Genomic DNA, 21,502 nt, shown 5'->3' with positions numbered 1-21,502 from the left:
TTGAAGGAGGAAAGAGAGGTGGAGAGGTTTAGGCAGGGAGTTCCAGAGCTTGGGGCCTAGGCAACAGAAGGCACTAATGGTTGAGCGATTATAATCAGGGATGCTCAAGAGGGCAGCATTAGAGGAGCACAGACATCTCGGGGTGTTGCGGGGCTGGAGAAGATTACAGAGATAGGGAGGGGTGTGGCCATGGAGGGATTTGAAAACAAGGATGAGAATTTTGAAATTTAGGCGTTGCTTAACCGGAAGCCAATGTAGGTCAGCGAGCACAGGGATGATGGGTGAGTGGGACTTGGTGCGAGTTAGGACACGGGCAGCTGAGTTTTGGATCACCTCTCGTATACGTAGAGTAGAATGTGTAAGGCCAGTCAGGAGTGTGTTGGAATAGTCAAGTCTAGAGGTAACAAAGGCATGGATGAGGGCTTCAGCAGCAGATGAGCTAAGGCAAGGGCAGAGTCGGGCAATGTTACGGAGGTGGGAATAGGCGGTTTTAGTTATGCTGCGGATATGTGGCCGAAAGCTCATTTCAGGGTCAAATATGACACCGAGGTTGTGAACAGTCTGGCTCAGCCTCAGACAGAAGTTGGGGAGAGGGATGGAGTCAGTGGCTAGGGAACGTAGTTTGTGGCGGGGACCGAAAACAATGGCTTAAGGAGCATAGTGAATTCTTTTACAGAGTCAGCACCTCAGATAGGAATATCAGATGAAATATCCCAAAGCAGGGTATGATTTAGCTCACATTCCTGTTATGACTCACTGAACGGATTGTAGCTGAAGCAGGCTGTCTGGATCATCAAAAGTAACACCTGCTGGCAGATTCCATTTTGTTTTACCAAAAATTGTTGCCAGAGTTGTTCCCATTGTGTGCGTTACTGGGCTGAAGGAGGTCACAACTGTCAGTAATTGCCAACGTTTCCCAAATGGCAAATGACAGCTTGGCCTCATGCACAGCTCTATTCTCTCCACCAAGATGGTGCCATCTAAAACAGGACTTAGCCACTTCACACACATGGCGTGCACTGCTTGAAGGGCTTGTAAGCTCCGCAACATTCCAACCACCATCATCATCATAAGCAGTCCCTTGGAATCGAGGAAGACTTGCTTCCACTCTTAATATGGGTGGCTGAGCAGTCCAATACGAGAGCCACAGTCCCTGTCACAGGTGGGACAGATGGTCGTTGAGGGAACGGGCAGGTGGGACTGGTTTGCCGCACGCTCTTTCCGCTGCCTGCGCTTGAGTTCTGCATGCTTTCGGCAATGAGACTCGAGGTGCTCAGCGCCCTCTCGGATGCACTTCCTCCACTTAGGGCGGTCTTTGGCCAGGGACTGCCGGGTGTCAGTGGGGATGTTGCACTTTATCAGGGAGGCTTTGAGGCAGTGGTTAAAAACGTGCATGAGCATGTGCTAGCGTTCCTCACTTTTCTTCCAGATTTAAGATACTCAGCAGCCCTGACACATCTTTCAATCACCAACTCGCCTTAAAGTAGCTCCACAATTCTGACTGTGTTGCACCATTTTTATTGACAAGAGAAACAGTTGTGCGAGTCTTTAGAAATGTATGATGTGATTGGGATTACAGAGACGTGGCTCCAGGATGATCAGGGCTGGGAACTCAACATCCAAGATTATTCAACATTCAGGAAGGATAGAATAAAAGGAAAAGGAGGTGGGGTAGCATTGCTGGTTAAAGAGGAGATTAATGCAATAGTTAGGAAAGACATTAGCTTGGATGATGTGGAATCCATATGGGTAAAGCTGCAGAATACCAAAGGGCAAAAAACGTTAGTGGCAGTTGTGTACAGACCTCCAAACAGTAGTAGTGATGTTGGGGAGGGCATCAAACAGGAAATTACTGCATCTTACTGCAATTATATAGCGCCCTGGTGAGACCACACCTGGAGTATTGTGCACAGTTTTGGTCTCCTTACCTAAGGAAGGATATACTTGCCATATAGGGAGTCCAACAAAGGTTCAATAGACTGATTAGACTGATTCCTGGGATGGGGGGATTGTCCTATGAAAAGAGATTGAGTAGACTAGGCCTATATTCTCAGGAAATTAGGGGTGCATGCAATAAAGGTGCAGCAGTTATCATGGGTGACTTTAATATGCATATAGATTGGGCAAACCAAACTGGAAGCAATACGGTGGAGGAGGATTTCCTGGAGTGCATAAGGGATGGTTTTCTAGACCAATATGTCGAGGAACCAACTAGCGGGGAGGCCATCTTAGACTGGGTGTTGTGTAATGAGAGAGGATTAATTCGCAATCTCATTGTGCAAGGCCCCTTGGGGAAGAGTGACCATAATATGGTGGAATTCTCCATTAGGATGGAGAAGGAAACAGTTAATTCAGAGACCATGGTCCAGAACTGAAAGAAGGCTAACTTTGAAGGTATGAGGCGTGAATTGGCTAAGATAGATTGGTGAATGATACTTAAGGGGTTGACAGTGGATGGGCAATGGCAGACATTTAGAGACCGCATAGATGAACTACAACAATTGTACATCCCTGTCTGGCATAAAAATAAAAAAGGGAAGGTGGCTCAACCGTGGATATCAAGAAAAATCAGGGATAGTATTAAAGCCAAGGAAGTGGCATACAAATTGGCCAGAAATAGCAGCAAACCCGGGGACTGGGAGAAATTTAGAACTCAGCAGAGGAGGACAAAGGGTTTGATTAGGGCAGGGAAAATAGAGTATAAGAGGAAGCTTGCAGGGAACATTAAGACGGATTGCAAAAACTTCTATAGATATGTAAGGAGAAAAAGGTTAGTAAAGACAAACGTAGGTCCCCTGCAGTCAGAATCAGGGGAAGTCATAACTGGAAACAAAGAAATGGCAGACCAATTGAACAAGTACTTTGGTTCAGTATTCACTAAGGAGGACACAAACAACCTTCCAGATATAAAAGGGGTCTAGTAAGAAGGAGGAACTGAGGGAAATCCTTATTAGTCGGGAAATTGTGTTGGGGAAATTGATGGGATTGAAGGCCGATAAATCCCCAGGGCCTGATGGTCTGCATCCCAGAGTACTTAAGGAGGTGGCCTTGAAAATAGCGGATGCATTGACAGTCATTTTCCAACATTCCATAGACTCTGAATCAGTTCCTATCGAGTGGAGGGTAGCCAATGTAACCCCACTTTTTAAAAAAGGAGGGAGAGAGAAAACAGGGAATTATAGACCGGTCAGCCTGACATCGGTAGTGGGTAAAATGATGGAATCCATTATTAAGGATGTCATAGCAGCGTATTTGGAAAGAGGTGACATGATAGGTCCAAGTCAGCATGGATTTGTGAAAGGGAAATCATGCTTGACAAATCTTCTGGAATTTTTTGAGGATGTTTCCAGTAGAGTGGACAAGGGAGAACCAGTTGATGTGGTGTATTTGGACTTTCAGAAGGCTTTCGACAAGGTCCCACACAAGAGATTAATGTGCAAAGTTAAAGCACATGGGATTGGGGGTAGTGTGCTGACATGGATTGAGAACTGGTTGGCAGACAGGAAGCAAAGAGTAGGAGTAAATGGGTACTTTTCAGAATGGCAGGCAGTGATTAGTGGGGTACCGCAAGGTTCTGTGCTGGGGCCCCAGCTGTTTACATTGTACATTAATGATTTAGACGAGGGGATTAAATGTAGTATCTCCAAATTTGCAGATGACATTAAGTTGGGTGGCAGTGTGAGCTGCGAGGAGGATGCTATGAGGCTGCAGAGTGACTTGGATAGATTAGGTGAGTGGGCAAATGCATGGCAGATGAAGTATAATGTGGATAAATGTGAGGTTATCCACCTTGGTGGTAAAAACAGAGAGACAGACTATTATCTGAATGGTGACAGATTAGGAAAAGGGGAGGTGCAACGAGACCTGGATGTCATGGTACATTAGTCATTGAAGGTTGGCATGCAGGTACAGCAGGCAGTTAAGAAAGGCATGTTGCTTTCATAGCGAGGGGATTTGAGTACAGGGGCAGGGAGGTGTTACTACAGTTGTACAGGGCCTTGGTGAGGCCACACCTGGAGTATTGTGTACAGTTTTGGTCTCCTAACTTGAGGAAGGACATTCTTGCTATTGAAGGAGTGCAGCGAAGGTTCACCAGACTGATTCCCGGGATGGCGGGACTGACATATCAAGAAAGACTGGATCAACTGGGCTTGTATTCACTGGAGTTCAGAAGAATGAGAGGGGATCTCATAGAAACGTTTAAAATTCTGACGGGTTTAGACAGGTTAGATGCAGGAAAAATGTTCCCAATGTTGGGGAAGTCCAGAACCAGGGGTCACAGTCTAAGGATAAGGGGTAAGCCATTTAGGACCGAGATGAGGAGAAACTTCTTCACCCAGAGAGTGGTGAACCTGTGGAATTCTCTACCACAGAAAGTTGTTGAGGCCAATTCACTAATTATATTCAAAAAGGAGTTAAATATAGTCCTTACTACTAGGGGATCAAGGGGTATGGCGATAAAGCAGGAATGGGGTACTGAAGTTGCATGTTCAGCCATGAATGGCGGTGCAGGCTCGAAGGGCCGAATGGCCTACTCCTGTACCTATTTTCTATGTTTCTATGTTTCTACGTATGGCTTGTTATTCTTCCTTTCTGATTCAGCCCGCTTTTAGCTACTGCATTTAGGAAGGAGGTCAAAGGATAATTATAGAATCTGTGCACGATGACTCAAACTCCATTTGCGGCTGAAGTTTTTTCAGTTAGTTATGTGCCAACTTCCTCACTTACAACACAACATATCTGGTTAGTTTCAAAAAATTGTTACATTTAATTGAAAAGGTTCTAGGCACTACTGTAGCACTTTGCCTTTGAAGTTATTACTCAGACTAGCTCCAACTTTCAACAGGAACATGTCTGTGTTAACTTGACAGGTATTGACCATTAAACAATTGGAAAGTCTCTTTCCTTCCTTCAGCCGTCCATGGTTTCTGGGGTAATTTGCACTACCTCCATCTTCCACTTGACTAGATTTAGCGATAAATCCCAAAGTGTTTTCAGAGCTCCCGTTAAACACCATAAAAGTGACTCCTGTAACTTCCCTGGACTTGCCAGCAATAGTGTTTGCCTGTCTTTGACCATTTTTATCGGCATTCAGCATGCAGACCAGAGCCGGTGGGGGCTTGGAGCACGGCGGAAAGGTAGGAGGGAGGGAGCGAGAGATGGTGGGGGAAGAAGGTCGCTGGGGGAGAGAGATCGCGGGGGGAGAGAGATCGCAGGGGGAGGGGGGAGAGAGATCGCAGGGGGAGGGGAGGAGAGATCGCAGGGCGGATGGGGGGGAGAGAGAGATCACGGGGAGGGGTGGAGGAGAGAGATCGCGGGGCGGATGGGGGGAGAGAGAGATCGCCGGGTGGGTGGGGGTGGGGGTAGAGAGATTGGGGGGGAGAGAGATTGCGGGGGGGTGGAGGAGAGAGATCACAGTGGGGTGGAGGAGAGAGATCGCGGTGGGGGGGAGTGGAGAGAGATCGCGGGGGAGGTGGGGTAGAGTGATCGCGGGGGGGGGGAATAGAGGAAAGAGATCGCGGGGGAGATGGGGGAGAGTGATCGCGGGGGGGGGCGGATAGAGGAGAGAGATCGCAGGGGGTGGTGGGGGAGAGAGATCGCGGGGGTTGGGACGGGTGGAGGAGAGAGATCGCGCGGGGGGGAGCGAGATCGCGCCGGGGGGGGCGGAGAGAGAGATCGCATGGCAGGGGGGGAGAGATCGCAGGGGAGAGGGGGAGAGAGAGAGAGCGATTGCGGCAGATTTGCTAGTGGGGCCGGAGGGAAACACGCCCACGCCTCCTGACCCGTAAGCAGTGCTTGATAAGCACCTACCTGCTGTAACCAAAGTCAGAAGGTTGTGGGTTCAAGTCCCACTCCAGGAACTTGTAGCACAGAAAATCTAAGCTAACATTCCAGTGCAGTACTGAGGGAGTGCTGCACTGTCGGAGGTGCCGTCTTTCCGATGAGACATTAAACCGATGCCGTATTTGCTCTCTCAGTTGGACGTAAAAGATCCCATGGCACTATTTCGAAGCAGAGCAGGGGAGTTATCCTCGGTGTCCTGGCCAATATTTATCCCTCAAATCAACATCACTAAAACAGATTATCTGCTAATTATCACATTGCTGTTTGTGGGAGCTTGCTGTGCGCAAGTTGGCTGCTGAATTTCCTACATTACAGCAGTGACTACACTTCAAAAAGTACTTCATTGGCTGTAAAGCACTTTGAGACATCCCGTGGTCATGAAAGGCGCTATGTAAATGCAAGTCTTTCTTTAACCGGCTGCTTCCGCCTCCCTTTAACTGTTGGGTTGCCCAAGCTATGGGAAACCCGGCCTGCAACCATTGAATTCAAACTGATGACATAATCTGAGGTGCGGGGCCTCATTTAAATATTATAATTAGGGACCCGCCTCTCCAGAGCGAGTTACCCGTCAGGCCACAAACCCGCCATGGGTAAACCGGAACCAGGCCCGTTCACGGCGGGTTGCAGTCGGGTTTCCTATTTGGTTGAAATTTAACACCCCTCCCCCACCCAACGTGGGGGGGTTAAAGTTACCCCCAACATTTCAGGTCGATGGTCTATCATAAGAACTCCAAGTTACCCTGTGATATATATTTGGTCCCCTGTTGAGGGTCCTCGCCACCATCTGCAATAGGGTCGCCAACCCTCCATCTGTCCTGGACACTCCTGCAAGCAACCCGGGAGAAAAATCATAGGACGTTAAAAGAAATAGTTTTTCTCATTGCATGCTTTCATTTATTAGTTGTCAAAATGCTGGAGATGGGAAAAAGACTGTTTGGCGGGGCGGAAGGTCATGTAATGAAACCTCCAGGAGGCATCCAATCAGATTTGGCGATCCTACCCTGTAATCCATGGTTCATTGTTGGGGTCATAACCTGTCCATTTTGAACTGGTTAGCAGGCAGCGGAAAGAGCGTGCAGCAAACCAGTCTCACCCACCCTTTTCCTCAACGACAATCTGTTCCACCTGTGACAGGGACTGTGGTTCTCGTATTGGACTGTTCAGCCACCTAAGGACTCATTTTAAGAGTGGAAGCAAGTCTTCCTCAATTCCGAGGGACTGCCTATGATGGATAGTTGGATTGTCAACTGGGCTGCAACTCAGATACCGTGAATTTGACTTGTATCATGTCAGCGTCTCATTGTGGAGAAATTACTTATCAAGGTTCCCTATGACGATTCATTAGCGAACCTCAGAATTGAAGCCATGATCTCAGCCCCTGCTCTGCTTCCTGTTTGGCTTCAGACCACCCTTCTGCAGCCAGGCCTTGAGGAGACCTGTTCCTCGGCCCCTATCCATCGCAGGCCTCTCAGGTGTCACGCATTATCTGTGGAACTCACTCCACTTGGTTTACTTGGTGTGGCTCAGTGGGTAGCACACTTGCCTCTGAGTCAGAAGGCTGTGGGTATGAGCACAAAAAATCTAGCCTGACACTCCAGTTCAGTGCTGAGGGAGTGCTGCACTGTTGGAGGTGCTGTCTTTCGGATGAGACGTTAAACCGAGATCCCGTCTGCCCTCTCAAGTGGGTGTAAAAGATCCCATGGCACTATTTCGAAGAAGAGCACGGGAGTTATCCCTGGTGTCCTGGCCACTATTTATCCCTCAATCAACGTAACAAAAAAACAGATTATCTGGTCATTATCACATTACTGATTGTGGGAGCTTGCTGTGCGCAAATTGGCTGCCGCATTTCCCACATTACAACAGTGACTACACTCCAAAAGAACTTCATTGGCTGTAAAGCTCTTTGAGATGTCCGGTGGTCGTGAAAGGCGCTATGTAAATCCAAGTCCTTCTTTAAAAGTATGACCTATTCTGATGTGTAGTACGACACTCTTGAAAATAAACCGAGCTCCGTAGGAACCATCTTAAGAAAGCCTGTCATCTGCGGGGGGGAGGGGGGCACCTCACCCACCGCCCTTACATATTGCAAAATCACAAGCACATCGCGTTTTACAACCTCGGCCTCTTCGTTGCAGTCATGACGTCTCCAGATTTTCTTGAAATAAAAGGGGGTTTGTTTACCTCTTGTTTTCTTTTGACCACCCCCTGCAGTCACGGCCATTGTTCAGTTTAGGCCACTTAGAACACAGCCTTTCAACTTAAAAAGCAGTTTAAAAGCTTCCAGCAACTTTGTTTACAAGTTTACACATCATAGGCAGTCTCTCAAAATCGAGGAAGACTTGTTTCCACTCTAAAAGTGAGTTGTCGGGTGACTGTCCAGTCCAATGCGGGAATTACAGTCTCTGTCATAGGTGGGACAGACAGTGGTTGGAGGAAAGGGTGGGTGGGACTGGTTTGCCACACGCTCCTTCCGCTGCCTGCGCTTGGTTTCTGCATGCTCTCGGTGATGAGACTCGAGGTGCTCAGTGCCCTCCCGGATGCTCTTCCTCCACTTAGGGCGGTCTTTGGCCAGGGATTCCCAGGTGTCAGTGGGGATGCTGCACTTTATCAAGGAGGCTTTGAGGATGTCCTTGAAATGTTTCCTTTGCCCATCTGGGGCTCACTTGCCGTGTAAGAGTTCCGAGTAGAGTGCTTGCTTTGGGAGTCTTGTGTCGGGCATGCGGACAATGTGGCCCGCCCAACGGAGCTGGTCGAGTGTTATCAGTGCTTCGATGCTGGGGATGTTGGCCTGAGCGAGAACACTGACGTTGGTGAGTCTGTCCTCCCAGGGGATTTACATACCTGTTCAACAAATACCTGCCGGTTTTGTTTCATTTTGAAAAACCTTTTTCCTGGCAAAGCATCTTTAATATATACCAAAATTAAGAATTAAGGGTCTGTATATTCATACAGTGTTGGAAAGGATTATAGGGTCTGAAGCTCAGTTCAGAATTGAATAGGGGAACATTGACAGTAGGCAGCGTCTATTGGCAGAAGAAAAAGTCATGTTCAACAAATTGTGCAAATTCTGGGCATGTGCCATGGCTCCATTGTTGCCTCTGAATCTGCCCCACGGGTGAACTTAGAATTCCCGCAAACTCACCATCTTGTGAAATCGCTACTTATAGAGGCAATGTTTCTTCTCTTTACAGGGGACTAATAGACTTCCTGTCAGTATCTTCTCCCTCCCCTCAGCAACCCAATCAAGATTCAGAAGTCGCTGGGTGGGAATTGGGATTGTATTCATTTTCACATTTTAATCGTTGCTTTTTTAACCTACTTGATAATCCAGGTGCTCTTATTTTGTTCTATTGTTTTGTTTTCATTTAATGCTGAAAGCTGTTCGTGAAGCCCTGACTGTTCCTGGTCTATATATAACCATGGCTTTCTTTAGAGTTTGCTAATTGGGACAAAGGGACAGAGATGGTGTTATCTCTGCTGTCAATCACACGCAGGCAAATTGCACAATTGATGTCAAGCTCTAACACTGAGAGGGTTTTGTGTTCGGCGGGTCTGTGTGTGACAGATTTCCTCCCGAGAACACGCTGCAGTATTTGTTGTGTGAATTAGCTCCAGACTCCCCTCTTTCACTTGCACTCCTAATTGTACCCGTAGTGTGATAATGCTCTGTGCGCTGATTCTGTGGGGCAATCCAGAAATGGAGTTATAGGGTTCCCAACCCGCCAAGATTGTCCCAGAGTCTCCAGGAAGTAAGGACTCATCTCCCGGACACTTCTGCGAGAAATTCTGGGAGAAAAATCAATGGAGAATTTTTTTTTTAATTGTGTGTTTTAGTTTCCTTGAACCATTTTATTGATTGGAGACTGGGGAAAGAGGCTGTTTTGACTGGCTGGGGTAGGTGGAAGGGATGAAACCTCCAGGAATACGTCCGGCCAGAGTTGGCAACTCTAATTAGTTATCAATTCAGTATGTTTAATCAGAGCATTTAAAAGGATATAGAATGACATTGAATTTACAGAGAAGAAACAGACCAGTCAGACCATCTGGCTATGCTGGCGTTTATGCTTCATACAAGCCTCCTCTCGCCCCTCTTAATTTAACCCGATATATATCGATGAATTAATTTTTCTCCTTCCTCTCCAGAAGGTACTCTCTCTCGCTGGGGTGGAGATGCACAGTCAGACCCCGAGGACCTCATCTAAATAGTTGCAGTTCGAGTATGGGCATCAAAGGGCCAATCGTACGAAGGCCCGCGAAGCTCGCCTGCCACAATCGCACATCAGGAGATTGCTGGTATAGTCCTCACAATCTTCACTGCATTTAATACAGAGCGCTGTGGGGCATGCAGCCGTGATTTTCCGGTATCTGTTCTCAGTAGTGAGGCCTCCTGCTGGGAGCACGCACTCATAAGATCGGCCCTTGAGTGCTTGCAGGATATTCCGTCATGGAGGGCATCACGGCTAAGCATGGCTGATTTTTCACATTGGGCCCATTGGAGCCTTCCAATTCTCCTTGGATCAGCCGGCTCAACCCGGGGCTTAAAACCAAGAGATTCTGTTTGTGTCAGCTGTGGTTCAATAGGTAGCATAATTGCCTCCGAGTCAGATGGTTGACACTAAATCAGGGCAATACTGAGGAGGTGCTGCACTGTCAGAGGTGCCATCATTCCGACGGTAAAACGAGGCCCCATCTGCCGTCTCAGGTGGATGTAAAAGATCCCATGGCACTATTTCGAAGAAGAGCAGGGGAGTTATCCCCAATTTCCTGGCCAATATTTATCCCTCAATCAACATAACAAAAACAGATTATCTGGTCATCATCACATTGCAGTTTGTGAGAGCTTGCTGTGGGCAAATTGGCTGCCGCGCTTCCTACGTCACAACAGTGACTACACTCCAAAAGTACTTCATTGGCTGTAAAGCGCATTGAGATGTCCGGTAGTTGTGAAAGGTGCTATATAAATGTAAGTTTTTCTTTCTCTGCTCGTCTGTACGGATTGGTAACATAGAATTAACATCACAGAAGGTCGCAGCCAAGAGTGTACGGTTGCAAACATGATTTTGCATCAACCGTGCATGACTGCGACACAAATCGGGTGCGTTTGGGACGCAGGCAGCTGCCATACAAATGAGAGCAATGCACATATTTCCAGTCACGACAATTAACTGGGAGTCGGACAAAATATTGACGTGGTGTCTGGCGCATCCAGATGCTTGTGTTTTATTTGAAAATAAAAGCAGGCAATTCAATTACTCGCTGCTGATAAAGTGTTTGTAAATTGTTTTAAAAGGTGCTGCGGGGTAATTGCCATTCTTTTAATGATAAAGAAATATGTGTTTACAAATAGCTTAATTTAATATCTTCACATTTTTTATCATAAACCTTAATGAGAATAAAGTTAATCTCTTTAGGCATTTATCTCTTGCATTAACGAGCAGAATCCCATTAAAGATGTTAATTAAAGATATATTTGATCGGCAACAGCAATAGGTGCAGTCACTGCTGTAGCCTGCAGGAGGCGATAGTGTCTTTCAAGTGAGCAGGGAAAAAAAATCACATATCATGGTCCAGATATATCAGTGGATAACACTCTTCTGAGTCAGAAGGTTATGGGATCATGCCTCACTTCAAGATTTGAGAACGTAATCTAGGCTGGCACTCCAGCACCGTACTGAGGGAGTGCTGCATTGTCGAAGGTGCCATCTTTCAGATGGTAAACCGAGGGCCTGTTTGCTGGATCCTGAGGCTGGAATGGACATTAAGGATCCAGTGGAACTATCTGAAGGACAGCGAATACTCTCAGAGACCTGGCCAACAGCTCGACCTCAATCAATACCGCTGAAAGAACATAGTTTAATTCTGATGTCCCTGTGTGCAAAATGGTCACCACATAGCAACAGGTATGACCGCTCACAGCACTTCATTGTACGTGAAACACATTGAGAGATTCCAAAGAGATACGATTCGGGTCTACAGACATGGGAGCCAGTCTTTCTTTACTTCTGTGTAATTGTATGGAGATTTTACACACATAGCATGGCAGACTACAGCACAGGACTTGTGTTCCTGCCATAGCAGGATCCGCCAATATAGGTGGCCCAGACTCCATGCCTCCAACTGACCCAAGAACTGGATTTCTTATCGGCAAAGCTCACCAATTGAGTGACATTCTTGCAGCTCTGGACTGTCAAGATAAAAACAACATAATATACAGAAAGAAAGATGCATTTATATAGCGCATTTCACAATCTATATGGGCTTTACTTTTAAAGTTTCAGCACTGTTGTATTGTAAGGGACGCAGGAGCCGATTTGTGCACAGCAAGCTCCCACAAACATCAATGTGATAATGACCAGATAATCTTCACTCCTGAGGTGACCTTTCAATGCTGTTCTATTCGGGGGCAATGACATCAGTTTGGGTGCGGAAGCCTTTTCTGCTGTGGCATGTTTTAAACTGCATCCAGTACACCCCCTGTACCGTCCAGCATCCTGCAGGCTTAGTGGGTTAAATCACCACTCAATGTCAAACTGGCCACGAACACCGTTCCCTAATCACTGACCCCAACCCTCTCCCCAACCTCTGTCTGAGGCTGAACCACACTGTTTGCAACCTTAGTGTCATATTTGACCCTGAAATGAGCTTTCAACCACATATCCGCAGCATAACTAAGACCGCCTATTTCCTAAACATCGCCCGATTCCACCCTTGCCTCAGCTGTTCCGCTAATGAAGCTCTCATCCATGCCTTTATTACCTCTAGACTTGACTATTCCAACGCACTCCTGGCTGGCCTCCCACTTTCTAACCTACATAAACTAGAGGTGATCCAAAACTTGGCTGCCCATGTTCTAACTCACACCAAGTCCCGCTCACCCATCACCCCTGTGCTCGCTAAACTACATTGGCTTCCAGTTAAGCAACACTTCGATTTCAAAATTCTCAATCTTATTTTCAAATCCCTCCATGGCTTCGCTCCTCCCGATGTCTGTAATCTCCTCCAGCCCCACAACCCTCCCGAGATGTCTGCGCTCCTCTAATTCTGCCCTCCTGAGCATCCCTGATTATAATCGCTCAACCATTGGTGCCTGCGCCTTCTGTTGCCTAGGCCCCAAGCTCTGGAACTCCCTGCCTAAACCTCTCCACCTCTCTACCGCTCTTTCCTTCTTGAAGACGTTCCTTGAAACATACCTCTTTGACCACCTGCGCTAATTTCTACTTGTGCAGCTCGGTGTCAAATTTCTATCTCCTAATACTCCTGCGAGGTGCCTTGTAACATTTCACTACGTTAAATGCACTATATAAATACAAGTTGTTGTTGTTGAGAGCAAGAAAGTGAAAGCAGGCAGAGAGAGAGCGAGGGGGAGAAGGGAATGAATTACCATACGACTGCATACCCAGTTCATCATTAGTTCTTGTTACGTCAGCATTCTTGATGACTGAATTACAATTAAATGCCAGATTTATTTAACTTTCATTACTCAGTGTGTGTAATGTACATTCTATTCTAGTTCCACAGACTGACATTGTTAATGGTGGCGAGCATGTTAGTGTATTTCATGGCAATTCAGCATTCAGGATGGGGAGGGGGCTGGGAAGAAGCTGATGCCTTCTATGCAAATGATGGCGATCAGAACAGATATTGTGGAGCTGGCAAGTGTATATGTTTGTGTGTGCATGTATGTGTTTGCGTGTGTGTGTGCGCATGTATGTGTTTGTGTGTCCGTGTGTGTGTGTGTGCGCACGCGTGCATTTGCGCATGTGTGTGTGCTTGCGCATGTATGTGTGCGTGTGTGCGTGTGCATATGTGTGTGTGCACGTGTGGTTGTGTGTGTGCATGCATACGTGCGTGTGTTGGGTAAGGAAATGATCTGCCGTGATACCTCTACTGTCTAATAGCCTGCCAAAATTCACCACCTGGGCTCTCAGCTACCTTAGAGAAGAGTCATAGAATCATAGAATGGTTACAGCACGGAAGAAGGACATTCGGCCCGTCGAGCCCGTGCCGACTCTCAGCTAGACCCACTCTCTTGCCCTTTCCCCGTAGTCCTGCAATTTCTTTTCCTTCAAACATGTCATGTATCCTACATGGCTACTGTTGGTACTATCACAAGGTGTACCACCAGAGGGCACAGCAGTGGGAGACTTGTGGGTTATCTGTACAGGTGTGCCTGGCTTAGTATAAAAGGCAGGTCACCATGTGTGATCTTCACTCTGGAGTTAACAAATAAAGAACTAAGGTCACTACAGTTCAAGTACAACACATTGCCTCGTGGAGTCATTATTAGAGCATCAAAGAATACAACAAGACACTTATCCAATTCCCTTTTGAAAGATAAAGTTGAGTCTGCCTCCCTTTAGAACATAAGAACATACGAAGTAGGAGCAGGAGTAGGCCATACGGGCCCTCGAGCCTGCTCAGCCATTCAGTAAGATCATGGCTGATCTGATCATGGACTCAGCTCCACTTCTCTGCCTGCTCCCCATAACCCCTTATCCCCTTATCGTTTCAGAAACCGTCTATTTCTGTCTTAAATTTATTCAATGTCCCAGTTTCCACAGCTGTCTGAGGCAGCGAATTCCACAAATTAACAACCCTCTGAGAGAAGAAATTTCTCCTCATCTCTGTTTTAATTGGGCGGCCCCTTATTCTAAGGTCATGCCCTCTAGTTCTAGTCTCCCCTATAAGTGGAAACATCCTCTCTGCATCCACCTTGTCAAGCCCCATCATAATCTTAAATCTTTCGATAAGATCACCTCTCATTCTTCTGAATTCCAATGAGTAGAGGCCCAACCTACTCAACCTTTCCTCATAAGTTAACCCGCTCATCCCCGGAATCAATCTAGTGAACCTTCTCTGAACTGCCTCCAAAGCAAGTATATCCTTTTGTAAACATGGAAACCAAAACTGCACGCAGTATTCCAGGTGTGGCCTCACCTATACCTTATATAGCTGTAGCAAGACTTCCCTGCTTTTATACTCCATCCCCTTTGCAATAAAGACCAAGATACCATTGGCCTTCCTGATCACTTGCTGTACCTGCATACTATCCTTTTGTGTTTCATGCACAAGTACCCCCAGGTCCCGCTGTACTGCGGCACTTTCAGGCAGTGCATTCCAGATCGTAACCACTCGCTGCATAAAAAAGAATTTTCTTATGTCGCCTTTGGTTCTTTTGCTAATCACCTTAAACCTGTGTCCCCTGGCTCTCGGCCTTTCTGCCAATGGGAACAGTTTCTCTCTATCTACTCTGTCCAGACCTCTCATGGTTTTCAACACCTCTATCAAATCTCCTCTCAACCTTCGCTGCTCGAAGGAGAACATCCCCAGCTTCTCCAGTCTAGCCACGTAGCTGAAGTGTGGTCAGTGCTTCAATGCAGGGGATGTTGGCCTGGTCGAGGCTGAGGTCACGCAGAAACCAAGCGCAGGCAGCGGAAGGAGCGTGCGGCAAACCAGACTCCCCACCCATCCTTTCCTTCAACCACTGTCTGTCCCACCTGTGACAGAGACTGTAATTCCCGTATTGGACTGCACAGTCATCTGAGAACTCACTTTTAGAGCGGAAGCAAGCCTTCCTCGATTTCGAGGGATGTCCTATGATGATGATGATACTTCCAAGTTTTGTATCATACAGACATCTACTGGAAGTAGCCCCAAAATATTTACGGGGTATAGAAGGGTAGAACTTTGACAACTAACCTTTTTAACCTAGGAAAATGATGATAAATTTACACAATAAAGAATGCACTTGGGACAGACTCATTCCTCTGGTAATCTGCATTCAGTCCCTGGTACAAAATGCGAGCAGTTTGTTGTTAGTATTGAAAGCCTGAGCGGATTTACTTTTTGACAATGCCCTGTGATTGGGGGCAGTGGGGTGGTCCTTTCATTACGGTAGGTTTCTTTGTACATCAACCGGCTGCCTGGATAATGGTATAGAGCAAACAATCCCACCCCAACAAACTGATTGCTCATCACACTGTGGACTGCATCATCTTGCAATTATGAGGAACTCTGTCAATCTGGTTTTTTGGTTCTCTGTCTTCGTCTCTTGATTATTACAGAGATAGAGTGCCACAGACACCAGCTGCCTTTTGGCAAATGGCTATTCTTCATGTGCACTGAGTTTCAGTGGGCTATTCAACCAAGGACAGCATCACAGCTGAGCATGATCCATGGCATCGATATACATGGGTTTTCCAGCAGGAGTCACTGGGAGAGGGAATACTGGCTGGCTGATTGGAGCACTCCCTCATCACCACCCCAACTCCGAGAACCTAACCGCACAGACTGGGGATCAAAGCTGTGACCTTCTGATGTATGGGGCTCAGTCCTGCACCAGACGATTCAGTCTGAGCCATCCGAAGACTCCTCAATCTAAATGCTGATTAAATCTTAAATAAAGAGAAGGGGATTGTGAGATAAAAGGAAACGGGCAGCAAATAGCGGCCTCTCGGGCAGGCACCCGAAGAGGCCTTGCAAATACCAGTTCCCGGCGCACAATGCGCATGCGGCAAAAACTGGCTTTTGCGATCTGTCAAAATTTATTTTTCCCCGCAGGAAGGACATTCGCGGGCAGAGATTTGGGTTGTTTGCCCAACTCTTGCCCACTGAATGTCCTTCAAACTCATACAGGTGTATAGTCTACTTTTACCAGCGTAAGAGTTTTAAAACATAAAAAAATTAAATGTTATTATTTATTTTTATATTAAAACCCTATCTATGAAGGTAAGTTTATTTTTAACAGTATTGAAGCATTTTTTTTTTTAATTTCAAAAACATAAAATTTTTCTCTAAAACATTTAATTTAATGCAATTTCTATTAACTTTAAAAAAGTGAAGTGCTTTTTAAATTTATCTTTGTGCATTATTTGATTTTAGGGGTATTCTAATTGATAGTAATCGGAGCTCAGAGCTTGGAGCTCCCATTACTATCAATGAGAATACTGCATTGTGCTTGGCGGTCCAGACCCATGTGATTCCAGGATACGCAGACATGTTCCCGTACGCTGGACTACAAAACTAGGCCTCCGACTGCAATCCTATGTTCCTCTGGGACCACCAGGTATTTTCGTAAAAAAATTTTGGTCGGAGGTGTTCGCCCGCAGGAAGCCTCAGACCGCAATTTTCCCTCCGATAGTTCCCCAAAACTCCTTGGGATTATACCCACTGGTGCCCTCCAGTGGTGACCCTACTGGAGTTTGCCGGGTCAGTGAGAGGACACCTCATTAGCATGGGGCAGGTGAATGCAAGTGCCACTTCAGATACATCTCTGTCACTTGCCTTCCCCATGTCATGGAAACCCTGGCCTTGCTCCACAATGACCAGGTTTGGGATTGTCCCTGGCCCCCACCTCTTTGCCACATTAGTCCCTTGAGCAATGTAACAATCTCCAAAAATGTTGACCAAAAAAGTCTGGATGGTGTTCAGGGGGTCCAAGCCCCTTAGCTGGACTAGACCTTACTGATGGGGGCCCTTGTGGAGGCCGGCATGCCTCTATCAGTCATCATCAACATAGACAATCTCTCGAAATCGAGAAAAACTATCAGTGTATCAGCCACCACACAAATGCCAGATCCCGACTGTGGAACACGAGCAGGAACTCCCCAATTCTGCTCATTATTTGCTTTGACAGGGCCGGGCAGACATTCCGACTCTTACAAGTCAACGGAGAAACTTCTGGAAATGGCGTAGACTTGGCGTAACGGGGTTTGTGCTAGTTCCCTGGGGGGGGGGCGGGGTTATGCCGGAGCCACGGCAGGAGATTGGCTGACCCCCACACAGAATTTCACACTCATAATGTGAGTGAACTTTAGTTAGACACATGATTCATATTTTTCATGTGAATCAAAGAGACTCATGGAGGCGAATTTTCGGCTCCTCTCCGCTCCGTTTGTTGCCCCGGAGTGGTGGCAAGGGCGGCGGTGAGGTGTTCTGGGCGGGCGGTCAGCCTCCAGCACCCTCAGCGATCCTCAGGTCCGGTTTAGGGGCAGCGCTGAGCAGCACCGCCCGGAAAAGTTGTGTCGGTGTGCAACGTCCCTGGTTGAAGCACCGGCACGAGTTTTGACTCTTGCCCGACCCGTATGCCCCAAAGAGCGCCCCGCAGTTACCACCTGGGAAATCAGGCAGTCCAACAGTACTGACAGCGGATTAGACAGTAACTAATGGACTCCTCAGGTAAGTGTGATTGTTTTTTTCTTGTAATCTTTTGGGGCGATTTGTGTCGTGATGGTGTGGGCAATGTTTTGGGAATGTTTTTGTGGGATTTTAGGTTTTCTTTTCCACCCCAGGCATCTCTCGGAGCGCTCCCAGTCCTGCTCTTTAGCTCGGGAGTTTCCCATGCTAATGCCCTCAGAGAGGTGTACAACGCCTCCCTTAGCGCTGCACCCCACACTCAGGGCCCAGCTGCCCAATTTTGGTGACTTGAGGCACAAACTGTTTCCGGGCGCAAACTTTACCACCCCACCGCCATTACCGCCCCAAAAACATCAACGCTGAAAATGTCACAACATATCGTGCACCTCAGAGATTCACTTGTCTTCACTTTCACTGCAAATTGAGAAATAATTGTCCCTCAATTAATTACTCTGCAGAAAGAACAGAAGGAGACAGGCAGCTGACAATATGGTCAATGTCAACAGTGACGATAAGTGATGGCGTGTACAAACCCAACAGAGTTAAACTACTGCTAATCTTATAAAAGTTAAGCACAGGACAATATTGGGGTTTGTTACCCCTTGTCTCATCTGTGGGCCTAAGGCAGCTGGAACACTATTTAAAGAAAAGAAAACAATTTCTTTAACTCTTAATGAACCCCTTCAAGAGATGTGTTTCTCAAGGAGAATGTCCTGTTGGTTTGTAGAAATCTTTAAAGCCAGAATTAGATTAACCACAACTGCAATTGTATCTCAGTGGGCTCATTTCCACACAAATCAGTTTGGAACCCTGCCACACACTGGCACTGCCTTACCCCCTGTGTCAGCTGGAGTAGAAGATAATGGAATAGCGCTATATAGCAACGGAAAGTCTCTTCAAGGGCAAGCAGCTCATAGATCCCCACTGTGTTCTTTTCCCTTCCTCCATCCAGTATTTCGCCCATATAAATCTAGACTGCTGGTCTCCTATAGAGCCGATCTTAAAGCAATTACCTCTGTGCCAGGGAATGAAGATTCTAGACGTAATGTCTTGGCTTCCGTTACAACTGTTCACAATTATACCCTCTAAAATGGCACTTACATCAACCCCCTTCCGTGATCCATTAAGCGCGCTCAGCTCAACATTCCAAATGACTCTCTCGTGGTATCAGGAGGAGCAAGGCTCCGCAGCCTGGTTCCAGGACAGACCTTATCTACTTACATGTACAGACAAGAATAAGCCTATAGTCCACTAGAAGGTCAGAGCTTCCAAATTTATCTAGATGCAGACAGTAGCACCAGTCTTACAGAGTCGACTGTCTTATTGACATTCTCCAGATACTCGCTGTGAAAGCAAATCTCTGAAGAGGCTGATTTTTAACTATAAAATCAAGTCTTTAATCATAATGGAATCTGAATGCAACTTCACATGGCCCACCTTCTCGAAAGTAGACAGTGAATCTAATTCTAGCCCCTTGAGAGTTCGGGAGAATCCGAGAGCGGGAGGTCCGTGAGTTCGGGAGGCCAGGAGTCCGAGGAGCAGGAGGGCAGGAAGTAGGCAAGGAGTTCACTTCTAATGAGGATCTGACAGCCCTTCGTCCGGGCAGGTAAGTGGTTGGCTGTTTGATTGGTAAGTATCTCTCTTTTTCTCTTTTTATTTTTAATTAGATTTTAATTAGCTGAGTCTAATTTAGAAGGATGGCAGGGGAGCTCAGTCCTGTGGAGTGCATGTCCTGCGGCATGTGGGAAGTCCTGGACGCTTCGCGTGGCCTAGACAACCATGTTCTCGGCCTTTTGGCTAAGATCATGCGTAACTGACCTGACAGGGGAGTAGCCACCATGATCTCCGGGTGGTTCTCCCTGGATCAGGAAGGTATATGCTTGCTTTTTTGGAAACAGGAGGTGGGTGGGGTGGCTTGACCCATCCACCTCCACGGAGGTGTGTGGGGGACCTGACCCATCCACCTCCATGGCACGAACCTGGTATTGCAGTACCTCCAGGAACGGTGCAGTGGCTCTAGGCCTTTTGGCTAAGAGCATTGGTGCAGAGTGATCCTTGGCGTGTGCAAGGTGACCTCTGGCGTTTGTGATTTGACAAAGAATTGGAACGATTGGCTACGAATTAAAAAAAAAAAAACATGTGTGCAGGAGGTGTCTCCAGCTTCAACTGCTCGAGCTCTGTGTTTCGGAGCTTGACCGGCGGCTGGAGTCAACACGGTGCATCCGCGAGGCTGAGAGCTACGTGGATAGCACATTTCAGGAGGTGGTCACCCCGCAGCTTAAAAGCGTGCAGGTAGAGGGGAAGTGGGTGACCATCAGACAAAGTAAGAATGCTAGGCAGGTAGTGCAGGAGTCCCCCCGTGTGTCCATCTCCCTTTCAAACCGATATTCACTTCTGAGCATCAGTAAGGGCGATGGTGCCTCTGGGGAGTGCAGCCAGAGCCAATTTCAAAGCACCACGGGCAGCTCAGCTGCACAGGGGGGAGGGACAAAGAATAAAAGAGCTCTAGTGATAGGGGATTCTATAGTTAGGGGAACAGAGAGGCATTTCTGCGGCCGCAGATGTGACTCCAGAATGGTATGGTGCCTCCCTGGTGCCAGGGTCACAGAGCGGACGCAGGGCATTCTGGGGGGAGAGGGTAAACAGCTAGAGGTCGTGGTCCATACCGGAACCAAAGACGTAGGTAGAAAGAGGGATGAGGTTCTACAGGCAGAGTTTAGGGAGTTAGGAAGAAAATTAAAGGGTAGGACCTCAAAGGTAGTAATCTCCGGGTTACTACCGGTGCCACGTGCTGATGAGTACAAGAATAGAAGGATAGAGAGGATGAACGCATGGCTGGAGAGTTGGTGGAGGAGGGAGGGCTTTAAATTCTTGCGGCATTAGGACCGCTTCTGGGGGAGATGGGACCTGTATAAACTGGATGGGTTGCACCTCAACAGCGCCGGGACCAATATCCTCGAGGGGAGTTTTGCTAGTTCTGTTGGGGAGAGTTTAAAGTAGCTTGGCAGGGGGATGGGAACCAGAGAACAAATTCAATAGGGAAGGAAGTAAAGCAGAAATTGGGTAATAAGAATTTAGAAAGCAAACCTGTAAGTCAGAGGAAACAAGGGTTATAAGTAGTAATCAAGGAGGTCTTCCTGTGCTGAATGCTATATACTTTAATGCAAGGAGTATAGCGAATAAGGCGGATGAGCTGAGAGCACAGGTAGACACTTGGAAGTATGACATTATAGCCATTACAGAAACATGGCTGAAAGAAGAGTAGGTTTGGCAGATCAATATTCCTGGTTGGTTACAGGATATTTAGACAAGACAGAGAGAGGGGTGTAAAGGGGAGTGGGGGGGGGGGGGTCGCAGTATTGATTAAAGAAACTATTACAGCGGTGAAGAGGGATGATATGTTCGAGGGATCATCAAATAAGGCCATATGGGTCGAATTGAAAAATAAAAAAGGGACGATCACACTGCTGGGCGTGTATTATAGACCCCAAACAGTGGGAGGGAGATAGAGGAGCAAATA

The 21,502-nt window shown here is 47.1% G+C and overlaps 1 pseudogene; it reads left to right on the top strand.

Moving 5' to 3' along the window:
- Positions 1-19,759: 19,759 nt before the first annotated feature.
- On the top strand, positions 19,760-19,998 carry LOC139229503 (U2 spliceosomal RNA; annotated as a pseudogene).
- The last annotated feature ends 1,504 nt before the right edge of the window (positions 19,999-21,502 follow it).

This window comes from Pristiophorus japonicus, chromosome 18, assembly GCF_044704955.1.
Source record: "Pristiophorus japonicus isolate sPriJap1 chromosome 18, sPriJap1.hap1, whole genome shotgun sequence".
Lineage (NCBI taxonomy): Eukaryota > Metazoa > Chordata > Chondrichthyes > Pristiophoridae > Pristiophorus > Pristiophorus japonicus.
The sequence above is the reverse complement of the archived record's forward strand: the minus strand, read 5'-3'. Positions and strand labels throughout refer to the sequence as shown.